The 18,760-nt window shown below is 48.8% G+C and overlaps 1 protein-coding gene across 3 annotated transcripts in view; it reads left to right on the top strand.

Moving 5' to 3' along the window:
• Positions 1-18,760, top strand: part of ZBTB7C (zinc finger and BTB domain containing 7C) — a gene marked incomplete at its 5' end in the record, with an annotated part of 377,445 nt that overhangs the window by 69,614 nt on the left and 289,071 nt on the right. For 2 of the 3 annotated variants that reach the window (XM_081252546.1, XM_081252547.1), the window contains one exon: positions 9,431-9,657. The exons of the other annotated variant lie outside the window; for it this stretch is intronic. The remainder of the gene's footprint in view (positions 1-9,430; positions 9,658-18,760) is intronic. 3 annotated transcript variants of the gene reach the window in all.

Here is an 18,760-nt window from a genome sequence, read left to right as displayed (position 1 = left end):
TCATCCTACTACAGTCTATCAGTTTTCTTAAATGTGCATTTGGCAGAGTTGAAGATTTAGTGTGCGTACGTAGCGTGTGAATGATGGGTAGTCTGCTTTTTCAGTTATTATGTCATAAGCATCTTTCTGTGCTGCCGCATTATCTCAATAAACATTTTTATTGGTTGGGTAATGTCACGTCACTTCATATAACACTCTCCTACTTTTCATCTTTGGTGTCTCTTGAATTCACACTTGGTCTCCATCATACCAAGTCTTTCAAAATTCTACTCCTTCTCTAATTTGGATAACTGGCCTACCTTGTCCCTGTCCCCATCCCCCTACACACACACACACACACACACACACACACACACACACACATACTAGGATTTCCTCCACTCTACAGTCTTGCTAATCAAAGGGTGGTCCCACACCAGTGGCCTGGACACCCCCTGGGAGCTTGTTAGAAATGCAGAATTTCAGACTCCAGCTGGGACCTACCGAATCTGAATCTGCATCTGTATTTTGACAAGATCCCCAGGTGATTCCTAAGCACATTGAAGCTTGAGAAGCACTGATCTGAAACACACATTCCCCACGCTCCAGGAGAGAATCCCGGCCAGGTGCGCAGCCTGCAGAGTGCAGACCAAATGGAGAGGGGGCAGGGAGAGAGTAGGTGAGGGCCAGCCAGACAACCACAGGTGGTGGGCAGCTGCGGGCCAGGAACCTTAGAGAGGTTGCAGGGAGGAAGGAAGCCTGGGAAGGAAAATCTATAGAAGATACAGGATTGAAAACTGAGGGCTCAGTTGGCGAGGAGGGGCAGGAGCAAAACAACCAGCCCTGGCTCACTCCCACTTTGTAGGTGAAGAAGCTGAGGCACACAGAGATGAAACTGCTTGCCCAAGGTCACCAGCGAATAGGTGGTGGAGCTGGGAGACCAGTCTGCTTCCAGAGCCCACACTGTTAACCACCCTGCAATGCAGTGGAGGGTAAACGACAGGAGGAAGAAAAGAATAAAAGGACATTAGACTCCTACAATGAGCTGGGTAATTTTTCACTTCCTTACATATAATAACCACGACAGCCTTTGGATGTGGATATTCCTACCCCATGTTACAAATGAGAAGGTCCATTTGCACCAGCGATGAGCTCCTGAGTTCACATAGTTACTAACAGCTGAAGTCAGGATTTGAACCCAGGACATTTTGGGTCCCAAAATGATGCTCTTTCCAAATTGCACACTTCATCCACAAGGTGTGGAGCTGTTCTCTGCTCTCAGAGCAGCTTCTTTCCTTCTCCCCTGTCTCCTGATTTTATTTTATTTTTTTAGATTTGATGAAAGCTTAACCTTTAAAAGCATTTTTATTGGAGTACAGTTGATTTACAATGTCGTGTCAGTTTCTGCTGTACAGCAAAGGGAAGCAGTTATACATATACATATATCCACTCTTTTTTAGATTCATTTCCCATACAGGTTATTACAGAGTATTGAGTAGAGTTCCCTGTGCTATACAGTAGGTCCTTATTAGTTATCTATTTTATATGCGGCAGTTCGTGTCAATCCCAGTCTCCCAATTTATCCCCCACCCTTTCCCCCTGGCAACCATAAGTTTGTTCTCTACGTCTGTGACTCTACTTTTGTTGTGTAAATAAGTTCATTTGTATCATTTTTTCAGAGTCCACATATAAGCAATATCATTGCTTATTGTCTGGCTTACTTCACTCAGTATGAGAATCTCTTAAGTCCATCCATGTCACTGCAAATGGCATTATTCTGTTCTTTCTTATGGTTGAGTAATATTCCATTGTATATATGCACCACATCCTTTCATCCGTCGATGGATATTTAGGTTGCTTCCATGTCCTGGCTATTGTAAATAGTGCTGCAATGAACACTGGGGTGCAGGTGTCTTTTCAAGTTATGGTTTTCTCTGGATATATGCCCAGGAGTGGGATTGCTGGATCATATGGTAGCTCTAGTTTTAGTTTTTTAAGAAACCCCCATACTGTTCTCCATAGTGGCTGTACCAATTTACATTCCCACCAACAGTGTAGGAGGGTTCCCTTTTCTCCACACCCTCTCCAGCATTTATTGTTTGTAGGTTTTTTGATGATGGCCATTCTAAGTGGTGTGAGGTGATACCTCATTGCAGTTTTTTTTAAATTAATTAATTTTGCTTATTTATTTTTGGCTGCATTGGGTCTTCGTTGCTGCGCGTGGGCTTTCTCTAGTTGCAGCGAGCAGGGACTACTCTTTGTTGCGGTGCGTGGGCTTCTCATTGTGGTGGCTTTTGTTATGGAGCGGGGACTCTAGACACATGGGCTTCAGTAGTTGTGGCACATGGGCTCAGTAGTTGTGGCTTGTGGGCTCTAGAGCGCAGGCCCAGTAGTTGTGGCGCATGGGCTTAGTTGCTCCGCGGCACGTGGGATCTTCCCGGACCAGGGCTCAAACCCATGTCCCCTGCGTTGGCAGGCGGATTCTTAACCACTGTGCCACCAAGGAAGCCCCCTTCATTGCAGTTTTGATTTGCATTTCTCTAATAATTTGTGATGTTGAGCATCTTTTTATGTGCTTTTTGGCTATCTGTATGTCTTCTTTAAAGAAATATCTATTTAGATCTTCTGCCCATTTTTTGATTGGGTGGTTTGTTTTCTTGATATTGAGCTGCATGAGCTGTTTGTATATTTTGGAGATTAATGCCTATCGGTTGCTTCATTTGCAAATATCTTCTCCCATTCTGTGGGTTGTCTTTTCATTTTGGTTATGGTTTCCTTTGCTGTGCAAAAGCTTTTAAGTTTAGTTAGGTCCCATTTGTTTACTTTTGTTGTTATTTTCATTACTCTAGGAGGTGGATCAAAAAAGATCTCACTTCGATTTATGTCAGAGAGTGTTCTGCCTGTTTTCCTCTAAGAGTTTTATAGTATCAGGCCTTACATTGAGGTCTTTCAGCCATTTTGAGTTTATTTTTGTGTATGGTGTTAGGTAGTGTTCATTCTTTTACATGTAGCTGTCCAGTTTTCCCACCACCACTGATTTAAGAGACTGTCTTTTCTCCATTGTATATACTTGCCTCCTTTGTCATAGATTAGGTCACCATAGGTGCCTGAGTTTAACTCTGGACTTTCTATCCTGTTCCATTGATCTATATTTCTGCTTTTGCACCAGTACCGTACTGTTTTGATTACTGTAGCTTTGTAGTATAGTCTGAAGTCAGCAAGCCTGCTTCTTCCACCTCCATTTTTCTTTCTAAAGATTGCTTTGGCTATTCAGGGTCTTTTGTGTTTCCATACAAATTGTAAAATTTTTGTTCTAATTCTGTGAAAAATGCCATTGGTAATTTGATAGGGATTGCATTGAATCTTTGGATTGCTTTGGGTAGTATAGTCATTTTGACAATATTGATTCTTCCAATCCAAGAACATGGTATGTCTCTCCATTTCTTTGTTTCACCTTTGATTTATTTTATCAGTATCTTATAGTTTTCTGAGTACAGGTTTTTTGCCTCCTTAGGTAGGTTTATTCCTAGGTATTTTATTCTTTTTGATGTGATGGTAAATGGGATTGTTTCCTTAATTTCTCCTTCTGATCTTTCATTGTTAGTGTATAGGAATGCAAGAGATTTCTGTGTATTAATTCTCTATCCCGCAACTTCACCAAGTTCATTGATGAGCTCTAGTAGTTTTCTGGTAGCATCTTTAGGATTTTCTATGTATAGTATCATGTCATCTGCAAACAGTGACAGTTTTACTTCTTTTCCAATTTGGATTCCTTTTGTCTCCTGAGTTTAAAACCCCATCTCTGCCCAGGGACACATTCCCCTTGCCCATTCGTGGTAGGGACAAACACAGGGCAAGTTTCAGATATTTTCCTCAATCCTTAAAATTGTGAAATGCTTACAACTAGAAGGTAACTGTTGTGCATTTAATCCAACTGCCTCATTTTACAGTTAAGGAAACTGAAGCCCAGAGAGTTTAAGTGGCTTGTCTGAGGCCACACAGCCATAGATCCGAGACTCTGACCCTGGATTCAGTGCTCCTTTCATGACTGTGGGCTATATTTGCACCTGGTGTCCTGGGTGCCAAGGGGTCTGTGCACCACCAGGGCAGCCAGCACTGGGCTGTCACATTGCTAGGTCAGTGCAAGTTGAGCCTTAAGCTTAAGGTGGAGGATGCAATGGATGAATCTCCATTTAAAAAAACAAGCTGGGTCTTCCCTGATGGCGCAGTGGTTAAGAATCCGCCTGCCAATGCAGGGGACACAGGTTCGAGCCCTGGTCCGGGAAGATCCCACATGCCACGGAGCAACTAAACCCGTGTGCCACAACTACCGAGCCTGCACTCTAGAGCCTGTGAGCCACAACTACTGAGCCCACGTGCCACAACTACTGAAGCCCGTGCGCCTAGAGCCCGTGCTCCGCAACAAGAGAAGCCACTGCAATGAGAAGTCCACGCGCCACAATGAAGAGTAGCCCCCTCTTGCCACAACTAGAGAAAGCCTGCGTGCAGCAATGAAGACCCAACGCAGCCAAAAGATATATTAAAAAAAAAAAAAAGAAGAGGAACTAAAGAGTAAAAAAAAAAGAGAACAGAGGCTTGGAAAAAAAAAGCCTAATAAAAATAATATCTGCTTGTTAAAAATCCAAGCAGTGTAGAAGTGTGTCTGCAAACACTTGAAAGCACCCCCTCCCGGCCCTCCCCAGCCCACTCCCCAGGGGTAACCACTTAGTGCCGCCTCCGACGGCTTCTTAATTTTCATGCCAGCCATTGGGTTTTGTAGGATCCATGCCACAGCGAGGCTATTTTTAACAAGCATCCCAGGCTTCAGGAGGTTGAGGAGAGGGGAAGAAAAAATATTCCATTTGTGTATTTTTAATCCATGTGCATTTGAGCAAGCAGTGGCTTTCCTGTCCCTGCTGCCAAGGGTTTCAGGCAATTGATTAGACTCTCTGGGTGCAGGGTAATCCTTTCTCTTCCCCTAACGAGGCTGGAAGGCCAGGGAGAGGTTCAGGTGATGTTTCTGGGGCTGATGGCTGTCTCAGCTGGCTGCCTCCTGATCCTGCCTGCCCCCAGCCCTCTCCTTCCCGGCAGCCTTGACAATCCTGGCTGGGTCTTCCAGAGCAGAGGAGGCCTGGGAACCTGACTCTTTGTGCCGCGCTCATATTTAGAAATGTCTCCAGCCAGAGGTTGGCGTCTGTCCCGCTTGGGCTCTGGGCAGGGGGTGCAGTCACATGTGCTGCCTTTGAGGGGGCAGATTCTGAGTGGGCAACGGCCCGCTTTGAACATAAACACACTCCTTTTATGCCGAGGAGCTGGCATCCGAGCCTGTGCTCTTGGTCACTGGGTGAAGGCAAGTGCTGGTAGCCGGATGGGCGACAGGGAGACGGAAGAAAGACGTCACAAGGCTTGAAGTGGGCAGAATGGTGGTGGAGGAAGGGTCTCAGCTCCTTGCCCTCCACAGCCCCCAGCCCCGTCCCTATCTTCTTTCTGCGTTCCTTCATCAGGTGCGCGGAGCACTGCCACTGCCTGAGCAGGAGGCCTGCTGCCCTATGGGGTTGCGGAGGGGTGTGGGCCAGACAGTGCCCCCGTCTGGGCCTTCCTTTCTGCCCTGTGAGTTCCCCCGTGTACTGAGGGGTGGTCCTGGGAGGCTGTATGGACTGGGACCAGAGTGCGGCCTGGATGTGGAGCCAGCTGCGGCAGAGTATTGCTCTGCCCGCCCTGTCTGTGAGCAGCCAGGCCCTCAACCTCTCCAGATGGCACCTGCAAAACGTGTCCAGGAGGATGTCATCCCTGAAGGCTCTTTCAGCGCTGACAGTGATCATTCTACAATTTCTTGCTCACCCTGCTTTCTTTTCCCATGACAGTGCCTGACAACAGACAAAATGGACCAACCAGCCCAGCCTTAAATAGTAGCCCCCTGGATAACAAACATCATGCCTTAGCCCTATAAAAACTCTCCTTTCTTTTTTTTTTTTTTTTGCGGTACACGGACCTCTCACTGTTGTGGCCTCTCCCATTGCGGAGCACAGGCTGCGGACGCGCAGGCTCAGTGGCCATGGCTCACGGGCCCAGCCGCTCCACGGCATGTGGGATCTTCCCGGACCGGGGCACAAACCCGTGTCCCCTGCATCGGCAGGCGGACTCTCAACCACTGCACCGCCATGGAAGCCCTCCTTTCTTTTAAACAGTTCCTTTAAGGAGGGGAATTCTGGTTCATTCACTCACACCTCAGGTCTTTAATGAACACCTGTGAAGCGCCCTCTCCAGCTCCACAGCAGCTGATGGGGGCTTTTGGATCTCCTTACATAGCACCTCTCCACCCCTCTGGAGGCCTGCCCTGGGGACCAAGGTGGCTTGCTTACCACATTCAGCTCTCTGGAGAGGACTCTGCCTTCCTGCAGCGGAATCTTCAGAGAGAACACAAATGCAATGGGAATCCCCTCCTACAGCTGATGCCAAGCCAGTGCCAAGGATGAAGCCCCTTGCACCTCCACCTCACCCTGCTCCATCCTTCCCTCCTCCTTCCACATCCCAGGGGAAGAAAGCTCCATGCAGTGGTCAAGAAGGCTGAATAGATAGTTTCTTCATATCTCCTATGTAACTGACTGAATGAATGAGTGAATGAATGAATGAATAAATAAGCAGATAGATAAGCAAGTGAGCAAATGAATGGAGGAACAAATGGAAACTCAGTCTCTACTCCCAAGGAACTTAAAATTCAAAGGAAAAGAGCCATGCTTGTAGCAGGCTAGCACTGTGGGACTGAAGGGAACCCTAGGGATTGGACTCACCCCCTCTCTTTATGGGAAAGGAAATGCAGGCTCAGAGGCGGGAGGGGCTGCCATGAGATGCATGCAGTGGACCACGGAGGTCAGAGGATGGCGAAATCGCCCAGGGAGAGTGAGATCCCGAATCGAACACAAGGCTGCCCTACTTTCCCTCTGCTGCTGCCCTAAGTGTCCCTTGTCCTTGGGAAAAATTGTCTTTTCATATGGTTGAGAGTGGATGGCGCAGTTTTTCTTTGAGGGTTAATTGTTTCGCTGACAGCACAGATAATTAGGAATGAGAATCCCGAGTGAGGGCGACATCACCATCTGCTGTGAATATGTTTCAACCCCACCGTGCAGGAGGGCTCAGAAGGACTCCGATCCCCACCCTCCCACCCCCAGCAAAAACTGATGTGCTCTAGCTGTTTGCTTCCGGAGCTGCAGCCGCCAGGTGATCCTGCAGCCCATGGGACAGGCTTGGTAACCGGCTTCTGAAGGGTGCAGCTTCTCCTCCCTTCCCCACGGCATCTGGTGCACGTGTAGTAGGGCTCACGTCTTACTAGGTAGAACAAGGACCCCCTCCGCTTCCCCGGGGTGCCTGGGACACAGAGTGATAATAACACCAGGGGATGACTTTCCATTCTTCCCGTAGCCTGATGTTTTGAGGTGTGGTCCGGTGGGCATGTGGGCCTGCACCGAGCCCCTGGCTGCCTTTGGTGTTTGCGTCCTTTTTCTGCTGAACTCCATGGATTGGCCACCTATCCTGGGTTTCCTGGCCTTTGGCCTGTGCTGCCTATTCTAGAAGGATCTCGGCCTGCCTTCCTGCCAGGTAGGAATTTCCTAGGTTGTGACTTCTTCCTGGAGAGCAGAAGCAGAGCGCGTTGGAATCAAGCAGAGATTGTCCAGGAGCTGCTGAGATCTTTCTTCGTAGGGCTGGAACTTCGTGGTGGCGTTTTTTCATTTTCATTATTCAGGAATATATCCCATATACAAAAGAGCATTGATGTGTGTATATGCTTTTGGAAGGTGATACCAATAACTGCTTTGTTCTTTCAAAGGGGCTTCTAATCCCCAGGGCTGCCTTGCCCAGCAATGCCTCGGAGGCCAGAGCTGTAAAGCCAGGTTGCCCTGGAGGCTCAAGGTCGGCACCCTGCCCCCGCCCCCCACTCCCAAGCTGTGGCTATCTATCACGGCAGCACCCTCTTTGCCTGAGCTGCTCCTGTCAGCTAGGGGCCTCCACATTCCTGCCTTCCCTGTTGATCACTCTTCTCTGTGCCTTCTTCGCCTAGACCCTCCTAGCAGGGGAGAAACCACAGGCTCGATCCTCCTCCTGTTCTCTCTTCTCCCCATCCCCCCACAGCAGGCCAAGCATGCCTCTTGTCCTCCCCACTCCTACCGACCCGCCATTCCCCTGACGTGGTAGGAAATTAACCCAGGACCAAGGGGCTTGCTGAAAAGAATGATAACTGGGAGTCAGAGATTCCAGTCCTGACTCTTTCACTACCTTACTGTGGGATCTTTAGTGAGATTCTCAACCTTTCTGTGCTTTTGTTTCCTCATCTCTAAAATAACCTTAAAAAAAAAAAACCCTTTTATGTCACTACTGTGAAACCACATGGGTCCAGTGAATGCCAAAGCAGCTTGGAGGGTATAAATCAGGGTGTGTGTGTAAGACATTGTCATTGTTAGGCTTACAAAATCCATGGGACTCCAGGTCCCTGCCTCCCTTTGCTACCCTCATCCCTGTCCATGGTGCTCCCCCTTTCCTGCAGTGCTGGATGCCCTGGTGGACACTCTCCACCTGCCACAGCCCCTTCTCAGCAGTGGGTCCACTGAGGCCCAGAGGACCCCGAGGTTGGGGTGGAGCTCAGGGTCACAGCTGTTTGGGCAGTGGTCCCGGGAGCTGGAGGCCATGCCTGGTCAGAGATGCAGGGCTACGGCCAGTGTGGCCCCAGTCTCCAGAACCCAGGAGATCTGCATGCTGAGGCGCGGCTTCTTCTTGTTGGAGCCCCTTCCTACCTGCCCCCTGCCAGCCCAGAGTGTGAGCTGTGGTCTTGGCTATGAAATGTGGTCACTCAGTAGAGCAGTGTCTGTGTCCCTCACCCAGCGAGGTTTGCCTCTGTACCCTTGTCTCTCACTCTGAGCGAAGGGCTGTGAAAGGAGGCCACAGGTGGGTGGCCTTCCTGGAGCCCCCAAACCACAGCACACCAGAAGCCTTGTCCCAGGGCCTGAGCTACAGGAGTTGAGGCATGTCCCTGGTAGACATGGCCTTGTTCTTTGTGGGTCTCGTTGGTGGAGGGAGGACACCCAGGTCCTTCCTCTTTCCTGGGGCAATGAGGTTCTGTTGGTGGGTATGAGCTAAACTCTGAACGGTGGGTAGGATGAGTGACTGAAGGTGGGTCTTTCAGGCAGATGAAATGAAATATGTCAAGGTAAGAAGATAAGAATGAAGGGGTGTGTGTGTTTTGCACACGCATGCTGAGGCCTGGGGGTAGGGTTGGTAGGTGGGACATTGGCAGTGAAGCCCCTAGCCGAGGTAGAGTCTGTATAGTCACCTGGAGTTACAAGATCTAATAATAAAGAGAGAGAGAGAAAAAAGATGGCTGGAAAGTTCTAGAACAGCTAAAACTTGGACATGTGTCTCTGGCCCTGGTAGGTCACAGGGACCTTTGTTCTTCCTACAGGTCTCCTCTGAAGCAGCTGGGAACTCAGAAGGCCTCACTACCCCTGAGAAGTAGGCCAGCCAGGAGAGCAGTAAGGGATGGCATGAAGCCCACCAAGGCCTGAGGAGTGAGCACAATCTGCAGCTCGTTGGACCTGGAGCCTCCAAGTCGGGAGACTGTACCACCGGGGAGACTCACGAAGAATTGGTACTTCGGCCCCAAGTGACATGTACACGGTGTAATGACAGGTAATGAACCTGAGGTTCATCAATCCTTTCTGAATGATATGGCAGGTAGGAGAATATATCAGCCTGCAGGAGACATAAAATGTCAACTCTTGGGAGAATAACCATGCAAACAAAGCAGAGTAAGGCCTGGTAAGGTAATAGATGGATGCTTTATAATTATTAGCTTCTGCCCCAAGCTCTTGCTGGAGCTAGGCACCAGCAGATTTAGCATCAGGTAGGTTCACTTACTATACCTTATAGGAAGGCCTGATGCCATATGGATGTAGCCCCTCTTGTTTTAAGACCTTAGAGTAACAAATCAAGAAGTCATTATTTCCCATCAGCTCCCTTGGGAAGCAGGGCATGGATGCCAGTGGGGAAACAAAGGCAGAGAGGGGTGCAGGAGCTCTTTCATGGATCAGTGATACCTAAGGGACAGACCTGGAGGCCTTGTTGGCTGAGAAGCCTTCTGGGTTGGGTCAGATTTCTTGAATGACCGGTGAGGTGATGGGTTGGTATTTCTTGTAAAAAAGGAAATAGGGACTTTGTAGCTGCCTTTGTCCCTCCAAGGATGCCAGGGCAAGTAACAGATGACCAAGGCTGACTTGGGGAGGTTATGGGTGGGGGTCTGGAGAGCACAGGCAGGGGCTGGCAGACCCCCTGGGTCTAGCAGGTAATCTGAGGAGGTCAGCCAAGGCAGAAAGCATTGAGAAGGTCCCCAGAGCCTAGAGGGCAGGACCCTGAGGCTGGAAGGACCAGGGTCCAGTGGGACTGGAGACCCCGAAGATGAGCTCTGATCTAGTGGAGGGCCTCTTCCATTGGCCATCTGGTCGTCACTGTGTGTGTCATACTGGGTACCATTCTGGCAATTTCCGCCATGGGGAAAACGGCAGGCTGGGGTGGGAGCAAAAATAGCTTGGGGCCTTGGGAAACTGACCAGGGCAGGGGGAGAGGGCCAATGGCCTAGGGCAGGAGGCCCAAGAGGGTGTGGCAAATTCCATTCCAGTGCAGGCCAGTGTCAGGGTCCACAAAGCCAAGCCAATGGGTGGGGAGGGGCAGAGCATTAGGACATCTGGGTGGCCTTGTTCTAAGTCAGGCAGAAAGAGTAAGATGAAGAAGGAATCCAGAAAGCTGAGCCCAGCCCTAGGAAATGGATCAGCCACAGGTACCAGGTGGGCCCAGGACTTGGCTCCTGTCTATATGAACAAATGGCAGGGGAATCGAGCTTTGGGGACCCTGGTGAGGATAGTTAGGGGGTCTGGCTAGGCCTGGAGGGGCTTTGCTAGGGAGCTGGTATCTTCACAGTTTCCTGGGGCTAGCTGTGTCCCCCGGCACCCTAGACCCTAGTGTACCAGCTCTGGTCTATTCTCAGACCCCCACCTCTCAGAGGAGCAGGCAGTCTGTGCATTTTAGGCTTGACTGGGGACCTGGGCAGGGCTGACCCTGTGGGCCCTCGTGATGAGAGGTGATGGGGGTGGGCAGGAGGAGGTAGAAGAGGCCCAGCCCTGCAGGTGGGTGGGTGAGGACTTAGCAGCCTCAGGAAGGTAAGGGGCAAATACTTTCTGACTAAGTCAAGAAAGAACAAAGGGTTGAATCTAGAAGTTTCTTAACCTAGTTTCCCAATATTTACCGAGTAGCTATTTTGTACTGGGCACTGTGCTACGTGCCAGACATACAAAGATGCATGAGGTATGTCTGCTCCCAGGGGAGGGAACATGGGGCAGAGGAAGAAAACATGGGAGTGGAGACAGATCTGGGATTCTGGGAGCCTCAGGCTCCTGTCTTCAAAATGGGGACAAGACTTTCTCACTCACAGGCTGGTTGGGAGAATTAAATAAAATGAAACATGAAAAACATCTAGCACAGCAGCTGGCACCATAGTAAGTGATCAATCATTTAGTTTTCTTCCATTGTTCGGCTCTTGGAGGAGCTTATGGTCTGGGAGGGGAGGGAGCAAAGAAGGCTGGGAGAAACGCATCCCAATTCCCAGGGCTTCTGACTGTGAACAGGGCTTGAGGCCTGAGCTTTGAAAACCTGGTTCTCGGCATTCCTCTGGCCGTGGAAAAGGTAGTTTAAGGTGGATCCGAACACTCAGAAATGGTGATTGCCCGTGAGTGCTTTGGCAGTTGCTGGGCCTGGGGATGCTTTCTGGGCACTGCGTAGGATAGAGGGAGGGAGGGGTGGGTCCAGGAATTTACAGACGTGTTGAGAAGAGGACATTCTCAGAATGCTTGGAGAGTCTTGCCTCCTGGGTTTCCAGTGCTGCTCTAGGGAGTGGGGCAGGATGAGTTGGGTACAGAAACCGAGGCAAGACTTGGGACCTGGAGCAGGGCTGCCCAGAGAGACTGATGGTGAGCCAGTCTCATGGGATTTTCAATTTGAAGCAAGTGAAATTAATTGTAATAATGTTTCATTTAACTCAACATGTCCAAAGTATTATCATGGCAACGTGGAGTGAATATAAAGATTATTAATGAGATAGTTTATATTCTTCTTTTCGTACAAAGTCTTTGAGGTCCAGAGTGCGTTTGATACTTACAGTTTATCTCCGTTTGGACCAGCCACATTGCAAGTGCTCAACAGCACCTGTGGCTAGTGGCTACTCTATTGGACAGCTTAGGTCTAGAATTTAGAGCATCTTAGCCCAGGGACGCCCAGAGGCCAGGTGTATCCTGAGCCAGACAACAGGACTTACTCTTCTGCCCTCTTCTCATGGCACATGTGAAAGGAATTCCTGGGGAAACTGGCTTGAAGAATCCGAGATGTCTTGAATCACTTGTTCTGGATGGTAACGTATGTTCTCTAGAACCAGCCCTGGCTGCAGGTCTTCCCAGCTGGCCTCAGATGCCCCCACTTACTGGTCCCAGGCTGACCCCAGGCAGTTCCCAAAGCTCTCTGAGCTTCAGAAGCGGCATTGAAAGTGGCACTAAGAGTGTCTGTTTTGCTGGGTAACTGTGAGGACTAAATAAAACAATCCTTACACTGTGACATTCCACGTCAAGAAATAATGCCTTTTATTTTCCTAAATTAAATGAAAACCGGGTTGATTTCCCTATGGGCTAAGTGTGGCAAAAGTGTCCCAGCAGGAATTTCTGTAGTTCTGTTTCTACCCTTCTGTCGCATGAGGACTGTGGGGCTTTGTGGGGCAGGACAGATGGGCAGGGGGTGAGCCTGGACCTTGGCCCAGGGTGGCTGCCTCTGGCCCTCCTTATCCAGAGCCGTGTGGTCACCTGGAGGAGACAGGTCCTGCAGGCAGCTTGTGCCCCTGTGTCAGCTCTGCCGTAGAGAAGGCGGGGGCCCCCGGGCTTTCATCTCTAGAGGATGGACACCACCGTGGCACTGTGTTTCAGTGGGCCGAGGGGGTGCCGGCCACCCGAGGACCCATTACCTAAGCCATCCCAAGTGTCTTGGGACCCGACCCAGACACCCTACTCGACAAGCTGCTTGTCCTTCATCCCCTTTCTCTCCTGTCTCCCAGCCTCAGCCTTTGAAACAAAGGCCCATCCCTACCTTACCTGCCTCCTTTCTTTACCAGCCATAAAAGTACAGATTACTCCCTGTGAGGGCCAGGGAGCCTGCTGTCATAGATATGGCTGCTCTTTCTGGGTTTGGGAGAGGGTATTTTTTATTACTGTGTGAATGACATCTGCCCTAGTCACGGGCTCCCAACAGCAGCAGAAAATAGTAAATGCTACATATGTGTCCTGACACGTGTCACTGGCATAAGGTTGGCACTCCACAAAATCAAGTTCCCCTAAGCCCAGCCCCACCTGAGGAATGGGTTAAATAGTTTCTGCCTTTGGGGTTTTTCTGAGACTCAAATGAGACAGTGTATGTGAAAGACCTGCATAAAATTATAAAATGTTATTAAGACTCTTAATTCCCTACCTGGCGTGGTTTCTTGGCTGGGAGCTGGGTTGATTCTAAACGTGCCCTTCCACTCGGCATCACGTGGCAGGTTGGGCCATCATCACACACTGTCCTCCCACCCGTGGGCCCCGCTCAGAGCGCCCCTGGGTGTTCCTCCCTGCCGGGCGAGCACCTCTCAACTAATAATCCTTTGTCTCCTGTGTGTCAGTGGCAGGTTTCCCTGACATCCTTAGTTTTCTTCAGCCTATTGTGTGGGGTCTCTAACTCATCCCCCTGAGTTTGGAATCTGCCCTAGTTATCAAGAAAGTTCCCAATCCATCTTTTCTGCGCCTGAAGGGAGAGAGGCCTGGAGCTAAGGAAGGGTCCTCTTCACCTGCCTGGCTTGGATTTGGTGAGGATGCTGCGATGGGAAAGGAGGTTTGAATAGAGTGTCTGCAGGCAGGTCCCCTGTCCTTAGGGCTGGGGTGGAGGGAGCAGGATAAGGAGGTACAGGTCGGTGATGCAAAGAGTAACCGGGTGTCAGCCATGCTGGAATCAGTGCAAAGTCTATAGACGAATGGGAATTCTCCAGCCCTGGGGAGTGAAATGACATTTTCAAGGTTGGGTCAACATCTGATTGTGTGAGGTTGCGTCAGTGGTCCTTGGATGCTCACCGCAGCCGTCTGTGGGTCCCTGTGTTGTTCCTCCCCCCGGGGGCAGCTGGCTTCTGCTTCCTGTTCGTCTCCTGGGCCCTGAGCTCTCAAGGCCGTCACAAGTCCTAAAAGAGTCCTCCAAAGCAGTGTCATTGTGACTTAGCATCTATTTTAAAAGGTAATCTATGGCACAGGTAGGGGACGATGAGGAGGGAGTGTCATAACATCAAGCATATAGTTAGGTAGAGATATAGTCTAGCTTCTTTCTAAGTTTGCTTTGTGACCCTGTACACATCTCTCAACTTCCCCAGGCCTTAATGTTCTCATCTGTTAAATGAGCATGAGAAAGTGCACTGCAGTGATTTAATGCTGTTGCCAGGCACACATGCATTCAAAAAGCAAGAGGTGCTATGAATCTTAATCACCGAAGAGTTGAGAGTATTACGGCAACCCCCTTTTCCTCGTCAAGTCTAGCAGTGTGTAATCCTGCTCTTCAAAATTAGTCTCTTTATTGCTTCCTGGGGGCCCACAGGGAACAGCTTCTGATATATCACCTTAAAATTTTGCAGCAGGGAGAGGCAGAAAGACACATTGCCCTTGACTGACAACCTTCATATTGGTACTTGACAATTTTAATTTTTCATGATTCCTCTGATAAAAATAGTGCCCGACTAAAAACAAATACATTTGTATTTTCCATCTCCGTAATTAGTTTCTAATTTGGGGGTGCTTATTAGCTTAAAATCATCTCGCTGAAATGGTCCTTGGATGATAAAAAATGTGAAAACCACAATCAATTCTAGAGAGATCCTGCTATTTAATTATGCTGATTGGAGCACTAGAGACCCCTGGCAAAACGAACCTCTCAGAATAAGCTTGATTTGTGTAATTTGGTTTTTAAAAATTTTGGATGCATATTTATCATGTTCAACTATGTGTTCTTGTTCTCCTTGAGATTCTGACTCATCTCCTAAGAGATGGGTGGAGGAATCTATGGGCCGTGGAGACCTTGGGACTCCAGCGAAGCCCATGGAGTTGCTGGTAGCACCTGGCCAGAAGGGAAGACAGGGTCCCCGACTTGTCTGGTTATTTACAAGTGTCTTTTCATTATTTAAAAAAAAAAAAAAAAGAAAGAAAAAGAAAGGCAAAAGGTCACCCAGAGATAGTCTAGGAAAGGATAGGCTGATAGAATTTTGGAGCTGATGATAGTAGAGTGTCCTCCATGAAATCCCAGGCTAGAGATGTACCTAGAACCGAATTCTAGAATGTGATACGACTTTGGAGATACTGGGAAGACCTAGTTGCTCAAAAAGTTCTGTCCCCCCCAGCATGCAAATCCATGGATCAATATTAGCTTTGCTAAAAGTGGACCACCGGATGTGATGTGACGGGAAAGACTCAGCACCACACAGGACACTTTCCCACCATAAAACTGAACATAAAAGTGCTCCTGCCTGTAAATCTAACGACCACCCTTATGCAGGAGCTGGAGGAACATGGGAAAGCCCAGCACAGAGAGGCCGCCGCCAGATCCGGACAGAGAGGGCTCCTCAGGACAAATGCCCTGTCTTCCCAACAGGAGGTGGAGGGGAAATCATGGCGAGATGTGAGGGAATTGTTACAGATTTAGAGCCGTAAGTGATGTACCAACCGAATGGCCTCTGTGGGTCCAGTTCGACTCATGACTCAAGTCTACTTTGACTCTATGTGAGAGAATCAAGGAGGTTAGAGACAGGCTGTGTGTTAGATACCCAGGAAGCATTACTATTATTATTTTTATTTTTTTAATATTTTTAACATCTTTATTGGAGTATAGTTGCTTTACAATGGTGTGTTAGTTTCTGCTTTATAACAAAGTGAATCAGTTATACATATACATATGCTCCCGTATCTCTTCCGTCTTGCATCTCCCTCCCTCCCACCCTCCCTATCCCACCCCTCTAGGTGTTCACAAACCACCTAGCTGATCTCCCTGTGCTATGCGGCTGCTTCCCACTAGCTATCTATTTTACATTTGGTAGTGTATATATGTCCATGCCACTCTCCCACTTTGTCCCAGCTTACCCTTCCCCCTTCCCGTAGCCTCAAGTCCATTCTCTAGTAGGTCTGCGTCTTTATTCCCGTCTTGCCCCTGTTATACCCAGGAATTATTCCTGATTTTTTTCGGGTGTGTAATACTGTAGCAATGTTACATACTGAAGTATTTACAGATGATGTCTGGGATTTTCTCTAAAATATTTTAGATAAAAAAAGATGAAGCAAGAACAGATTGCTGAATATTGTTGAAGCTGGTTTGGTAATTGGTGATGGGTATGTGGGGATTTATTATGCTCTTCTATTTTGTGTGTATTTGAAACGTTCAATAATAAAAAGTAAAATAATAATAAATGTCCTTACTGATTGGCTGAGCCCTGAAATTTTACAATTAGAGCTTTCTTCATCTAGCGTAAGCCTTTCTTTGTCCATAATATACAGCTTCTCCTGGGAACATGATTTACCCTTTAGGAAAGTAGCAGTGGTGCAGTAGAACATCTCCCCAGTTCAGGATACTGTGGGTGTCCCATGCAAAAGGGTTCCAGGTGAGGTAAGTTTGGAGAAGGTTGCATTGAACTAAGCCAAACAGGTTTCTTCAGAACTTTGGTTATACTGTGAGTGAATGTTAGCACATACTGTGCATGTTGCGGAGGGGGGTAGTGGTGGTGCATAGCATTGCCATGTTCCCCCAAATAATTTGTCATGTGCTTCAGAGGAGACAGAAACTTTCAGCTCCCCTAAGGATAATCAGGAAGGTCAGAAACCTAGGTTCCAGAGCTGTTTCTATTTACTAACTGGTCACTGGTCAATCACTCAAACTTTCTAAGTCTCAGTTTTGCTACCTGTAAAATGAGCTTCATATCACCTGCCACTTACCTTCCAAGATTATGAAAGGGCTTCGTGCAGTATAAAGCCCAAGACCAAAGGTTAAATTGTGTGATTATTATTTAGTGCCATTTTCTTTCTTTTTTTTTTTTTTTTTTTCCGGTGCACGGGCCTCTCACTGTTGTGGCCTCTTCCGATGTGGAGCACAGGCTCCAGACGCTCAGGCTCAGCGTCCATGGCTCACGGGCCCAGCCGCTCTGCGGCATGTGGGGTCTTCCCGGACCGGGGCACGAACCCGTATCCCCTGCATCGGCAGGTGGACTTTCAACCACTGCGCCACCAGGGAAGTCCTTTAATGCCATTTTCTGAAACTCGGTCCACAAATGTTTGCTTGGAGACTCCTGGCTCTGTGTATAGGTGTGGTCTAACATCACCCAAGGGATAGACTATCCTGGGTGTCACAAACTTAAAAGGTACAGAGGAGGTAAAAACAAGTTCTCTGCCCTTTGGGAGCTCATGACGGAACTGGAGAAGCAGTACAAATAAACAGTGTTGGGGCAGAGCCATCTAACCCTAGGGATAAATGAAAGGTTCAGATTCAGAGGAAAGGGGAATTGCTCTTGGCTGGAGTGATCCTTGAAGGCCACCTGGAGGAGGTGGCACTTGACCTGGGCCTTGAAGCCTGGGGAAGATTTGGACAGACCATCCCTTTGTTGGTTATGGATCACTCAGCTAGAATACTTCCCTGTCTCCCGCCTCCACACGCCCACAGGCTGCAGCTGAGCACATAAACCCTGTTTGGATTACAGTATTATCTGACTTGGGGACCCAAGTCTTCCCTGTCCGGAACTGGGGTCGTGCTCCCCCTGCCTGGCCCTGCCAGCCACTCCCATCCTCTCCTCTCCGGCTCCACCTCTTGTTTCCGTCTTCCCACCAGAGCTTAGAGAAGCTGGGATTACTCATCCCGTCCAGGCTCACTCACTCCTGCCCTGTCTTTTAAGCAAAAAGCAAAAAAAAAAAAAAGTATCAACCACAGAAACAAAGCAATAAATTATGACTCAGAGACACCCAAGCCTTCATGTGGAAATGTTTATTATCATCAGCAAATCATTCCTAGGGCAGAGAGAGAAGATGGCCTGAGTGGAAATCTTGAAAAGGTGGGCCACAGTTGCTCCAGTAAAGGTGAAGGGATTTGAGGCAGCCTTGGGAGCCAGTTCAGTTTCTTGGGTGTGGAGAGCTGGATGGGGGGCTCTCACTCCTCCCAGGGGGCGTGCATGGCGTTATTTGGCATGAATGGCCATCAAAGGCACTTGTTAGTGGGACTTCCCTGGTGGCTCAGTGGTTAAGAATCCACCTGCCAATGCAGGGGACACGGGTTCGAGCCCTGGTCCGGGAAGATCCCACATGCCACGGAGCAACTAAGCCCGTGCGCTAAAACTACTGAGCCTGCGCTCTGGAGCCCACAGACCACAACTACTGAAGCCCGCGCGCCTAGAGCCCATGCTCCGCAACAAGAGAAGCCACCGCAGTGAGAAGCCCGCACACTGCAACGGAGAGTAGCTCCCGCTCACCACAATTAGAGAAAGCCCGTGTGCAGCAACGAAGACCCAACGCAGCCAAAAATAAATAAATAAATGTATTTTTTTTTTTAAAAAGGCACTTGTTAGGTAAGAGCCCACACTGTCCTTTAATTTGCACAGCAGAAATGGAAGAAAAGGTCCGAGAAAAGGACAGGGTTGTGGTGGGTGCTTCGGGTCAACAAG

The sequence above is a fragment of the Mesoplodon bidens genome (assembly GCF_964165515.1).
Source record: "Mesoplodon bidens genome assembly, chromosome: 13".
In the NCBI taxonomy this organism is placed as follows: Eukaryota; Metazoa; Chordata; class Mammalia; order Artiodactyla; family Ziphiidae; genus Mesoplodon; species Mesoplodon bidens.
Note: the sequence above shows the minus strand (reverse complement) of the source record. Positions and strands in the feature narration are given on the sequence as shown.